Genomic DNA, 6000 nt, shown 5'->3' on the forward strand with positions numbered 1-6000 from the left:
GCGTGAGCCACCGCACCCAGCCCACCCTGTCTTTTTCATTAAATATAGTTATAAAACCTAGATAGAATGCATGAAACAGCTACTTGAGGACACTGAAAGATAAAAAGTAGCAAGTGAATTGGGGAAAAAGACTAGAATTTAAAGTACTACTGAACAAGCAGTGAGTTTTCTGTTTTTGTTTTTTCCCTATCAGAACCTCAGTCTAGAAATAGGGCAGTCTGAAACTCAGAATAGGCACAGACAGACAGAGCCCCAGGAGAAGCCCTCTAGTTCTGGCTTAAGGAGCAGGAAAAGCATTTCCTAATACTCAGAGAGCGTGGGAGAAATCTGCCAATTTCTTCTCTTTTGTTCTCCATTCTCAGTGCCCCAGGCCCCTAGAAATCCTGCCAACCAAGCAGTGGTAATGACTGCAATGTCAGCAGGTGGCGACAGGCTCCAATATCTCTGAGGGAGGGGAACCTTCTTCTATGGAGAAGTTGGGGCCTCAGGAGGGTGGGATAAACACCAGTTGATTTTTTCTTCTCTGTCCTTCCACTGTTGAGCCCTGGACATAGTGTAGTCCCAGAAAGTACATACCACAGCAGGGTAACTAAAGCACTAGATTTCCGGCTGTGGGACCGAAAGAGGAAGTCCCAGGAATAAGAAAGTACTAGAGACCATGAAGAGGGAGGAACTCAGGGAAGTAGTAGTTAAGTTGATTATAACCTCCTAGACTCACCTTCAAGTTGCACAAGGATGGATCTGATCACAAACAGCATATGTACCAAAAAGACTTTGAGACTGAACTAAAGGAGAGTCTACCACACAAGTCCACCACCCTACCACTACTGACTGGTAGTACACATAGAGGATAGATCCAAATAGCATGGAAAGCAAAATATTCTTTTTGAAAACAGAATTGACATTGAAACTACAACTGACAGAAGGTTGGTTGGAACTTTTGACTTGAACCAAAACAGATCTATTATCTGCCAAAACAAAAATATCAGTATTCTCCATATGATTTAAACAAAACCCAGTCTTATAATATATTAAATGTCTGGGATACAATTCAAAACTAGTCAGCGTACAAGAACCAGGAAAGTCTCAGCTCACGTAAAAAAAGACAATAGAGGACAATGCCAGGATGCTATAGATGCTGGAATGAGCTGACTATAGCTTTAAAACAGTTATTAGAAAAGTGTACCAGAACGTAAGATTAAAAAGTTCCTGAAAGGGCTGGGTGCGGTGGCTCACGCCTGTAATCCCAGCACTTCGGGAGGCCGAGGCAGGCGGATCACAAGGTCAGGAGTTCAAGACCAGCCTGACCAACATGGTGAAACCCCGTCTCTACTAAAAATACAAAAATTAGCTGGGTATGGTGGCATGTGCCTGTAATCCCAGCTACTTGGGAGGCTGAGGCAGAAGAATCGCTTGAACCTGGGAGGCAGATGTTGCAGTGAGCTGAGAAGCTGAGATCATGCCACTGCACTCCAGCCTAGGCGACAGAGTGAGACTCCGTCTCAAAAAAAAAAAAAAAAAGTTCCTGAAAGAAATGCAAAAAATAATAAAAAAAAGAAATTGAAATTCAGAACTAAAAAATATAATAACAAAAATAAAGAACTAATTGTATAGGTTCAATTACAGAATGGAGATGAGAGAGTAAACAGTCAGTGAATTTGAAGATGAGGCAACAGAAATTATCCAATGTGAACAATGGAGAGAAAAAATACTGGGGACAAAAAGCTGTGCCTGAGGGACTGGTGGGACAACACCAAAAGATCTAACATTTATGATATTGGAGATCTAAAAGAAGAGAAGAAAGAATACAATGTAGTAACAAATATTTGAAAGAATAACTAAAAATTTCTTAAATTTGGTAAAAAACATAAACTTACAGATTCAAGAAACTCAGACACCAAACAGGGTATAACCAAAGAAATTCATGCCCAAACACATCATAATCAAGCTGCTAAAAACTGAAACAAGAAAAATTCTTGAAAGCTGGTAGAAAAAAATGATACATTATTTACAGGGGAAAAACAGTGTGAATGACTGCAGATTTCTCATCAGAAACCATGGAGGCTAGAATGAAGTAGAACAACTTAAAGGGCTAAAAATAAAAACCTGTCAACCCAGAATTCTATATTTAGCACAAATATCCTTCATGATTAAATTTGAAATAAACACATTCTTGGGGGAGGAAAACAAAGATAATTTGTTGTCAGCATACCTGGTCTAAAGAATTACTAATGGAAGTTCTTCAGACAGACAGAAATGACATCATAAGGTAACCTGAAACATCAAGAATAAAGGAGGAGCCAGGCATGGTGGTAGTCTTAGCGACTCAGAAGCTGAGGTGGGAGGATCACTTTTAGCTCAGGAGTTTGAGGTTACAGTGGGCTATGATTGCGCCACTGCTCTCCAGCCTTGGTGACAGAGCAAGACTCTGACTCTAAAAAAACAAAACAAAACAAAAACAAGGAATAAAGAAGGAAAAACAGAAATGGTAAATATCTAGGTAAATACAATAAACAATTCACCTCTTAAGTTCCTTAAAATTTGTTTCATGTTTGAAAGCAAAACTGATAAGATTAATGGGGTTTTCAGTGTATGTAAATGCAATACATAAGACAACTGCAACATAAAGAGGGAAGATAATGGGATCTAAATGATTACAACATTTCTATATCCCCCTTGAAGTGTTAAAATATTGATTCTAAGTAGGTTGTGTAAAATTAAATATTTATATTTTGATCCCAATCATTAAAAACTTTTTTTAACAAGGACATATAGTCAAAAACTAACAAAAATATGTAATTTTAAAAAATATACAAATGCCCCAAAAGAAGGTAGGAAAGAGAAAACAGACACATGAAAGAAAATAAAGGAAACAAATAGAAAACAAATAAATAAAATGGTAGGCCTAAATCTGAATATATCAATTATTACATTAAATGGAAAAAAGCCTAAATATGCCCACTAAAACAGGCTGGTAAAATGTATGCAAAAACATGACTGAGCTATGTATGTGTTGTAAAAAAGAACTCAATTCAAAATACATTTATATAGGTATGTTAAAAATAGAAAAATATATGCCATGTGAACACTAACCAAAAGGAAGTAAGAATAGTTATATTAATATCAAAGTAGACTTCAGAACAAAGAAAATTACTGGAGATAAAGAAGGGCATTATAAAATGTGTGATTCATAACCTGATAGAATTGAAAAGAGAAACAGACAAATCTACAATTATATTTGGAAACATCAATACTCCTCTCTCAGTGATGGATGGAAGTAGTAAACAGAAAATCAGCAAAAATATAGAAAAATTGAACCATACCATCAACCCAACTGTACCTAATAGGTATTTATAAAATACTCCACCCAACAATAGCAGAATACATACTTTTTTAAATGTACATGGCACAGCACATTCATCAAAACATAATCCAGCCTAAAAAAAGAATTGAAATCATATAAAATATGCTCTCTAATCATAATAGAATAAACTTAGAAATAAATAAAAGTAAAATCTCCAAACATTTATAAACATTATACTTCTAAGTAATCCATGGGTCAAAGAGGAAGCCAAAAGGAAAAAATATTTTGAACTGAATGAAAATGAAAACACAACGTATGAAAATTTGTAGAATAGGATTCAGCTAAAGCAATCCTTAGAGGGAAATTTATGTTTATAACATGAAATATTGACATTAAAAAAGAAGAAAGTTCTCACGTCACTGATCTTTAAGAAGCTAAAAAGTTAATAATAATAAAATAAACCCAAATCAAGCAGAAGGAAAAAAATTTTTAAAAGCTAGGAGCAGAAATGAATGAAATTGAAAACAGAAATCAATAGAGAAAAATTAATGAAACAAAAAACTGGTTCTTTAAGACTAATGAAATTCACAAATCTCTTGCAAGATTATGAAGAAAAGACACAACGTATCAGGAATGAAAGAGAAGATATCACTACAAATGCAATGGTATTCTAAAATTAAGGAAATACTATGAACAACTCAACACACATAAATATGACAACCTATGTGAAATAGACTAATTCCTCAAAACCAAACCATCAAAACTCACATAAGCAAATTTAAATAACCTGAAGAATCCCATACCTGTAAAGAAATTAAATTCATAGTTTAAAACCTCTCAAAAAATTTTCCAAGCCCAGATGGTTACACTGTCAAATTCTATCAATTATTTTAAGGTGAATTAATACCAATTCTACACAAATTCTTTCCAGAAAATAGAAGAGGAGGGAACATTTACCAATTTATTTTTATAAAATCAGCATTATTGATACCAAAGCCAGACAAAGACAGGACAGGAAAAAGCCATACACCAATATCTGCCTTGGACCTTGACACAAAAATCTTCAACAAAATATTAACAAATTGAACTCAGCAGTATATAAAAATATTATACACCATGCCAAAATGAGGTTTATCTTGAAAATGCAAAGCTGGATCAATATTCAAAAGATCAATCAATGTAATCCACCATATTACTAGACTAAAGAGGAAAAGCTACATGATCACGCCACTTGATACAGAAAAAGCATTTAACAGGCTAGGTTTGGTGGCTCATGCTTGTAATCCCAGCACTTTGGGAGGCTAAGGCGGGCAGATCACCTGAGGTCAGGAGTTCGAGAGCAGCCTGGCAAACATGGTGAAACTCTATCTCTACAAAAATTAGCCGGGTGTGGTGGCACATGCCTGTAGTCCCAGCTACTCAGAAGGATGAAGCAGAATTGCTTGAACCTAGGAGGCGGAGGTTGCAGTGAGCTGAGATCGTGCCACTGTACTCCAGCCTGGGCTACAAAGCAAGACTCCAACAAAAAAAAAAAAAAAAAAAAAAAAGAAGAAGAAAGAAAGAGAGAGAGAGAAAGAACATTTGACAGACTTCAACATCCATTCAGATTTAAAAAAAAAATTCTCAGCAGACGAGGGTAGAAGGGGATTTCCACAACCTCATAAAGGTCATGTACAAAAAGCCAACATCTAATATATTATATGTGGTGAAAGACTGAATTCTACCCCTTAAGGTCAGGAACAAGGTAAGAATGTCTTCACTCACCATTGCTATTTGACATTATACTGGAATTTTATTCAGTGTAATAAGGCAAGAAGATAAAAGACATACAGATAGGGAAAGAAGAAATAAAAATGTCTCTATTTGCAGATGACATGATTGTTTACATAGGAAACCAAATAAGTGATTTAAAAAAAAACTCCTAGAACTGACTTTAGTAAGGTCACAGGACAAAAGGTAAACACACATTCAAAATTTTACATCCATATACCAGCAATGAACAACTGGAAACTAACATTTTTTAAACAATACCATTTACAATAGCTCCAAAAATACTGAAATACTAAGGTACAAATTTAACAAAACATTAATAGAATATGTATGCTGAAAACTACAAAACATTAATGAAAGCAATCAAAGAAGATCTAACTATAAATAAATGGAGAGATATACTATGTTCAGAACTGGAAGAATACCAGGTACTCAGTAGTCTGAGGGAGGAGAAGTGCTTGAGCCCAGGAGCTCTGGGCTGTAGTTCGCTATGCTGCCTGGGTGTTGGCACTAAGTTTGGCATCCATATGGTGACCTCCTAGGGGTGGGGTACTCCAGGTTGCCTAAGGAGGGGTGGACCAGCCCAGGTAGAAAAGGGAGCAGGTCACAATTCCCATGCTGATCAGTAGCACAATCATGCCTGTGAATAGCCACTGCACTCCAGCCTGGGTAACACAGCAAGACTCTCACTCTGGAAAGAAAGAAAACTGAAGACTCAACCCATCACACTAATCTATAGTTTAATTCAATTCCACTAAATATCTCAACAGAACTCACAAAACAAATTTGTAAAATATAGCAAGCTGATTCTAAAATTAATATAATTTTAAATTGTATTTTAAATTTTATATAAATTATAATTTAAAATTTTAAAATATAGCAAGCTTATTCTAAAATATAGAAATTTAAAATAATTAGAAAAGTCA

The sequence above is a fragment of the Nomascus leucogenys genome, chromosome 3, assembly GCF_006542625.1.
Source record: "Nomascus leucogenys isolate Asia chromosome 3, Asia_NLE_v1, whole genome shotgun sequence".
Lineage (NCBI taxonomy): Eukaryota > Metazoa > Chordata > Mammalia > Primates > Hylobatidae > Nomascus > Nomascus leucogenys.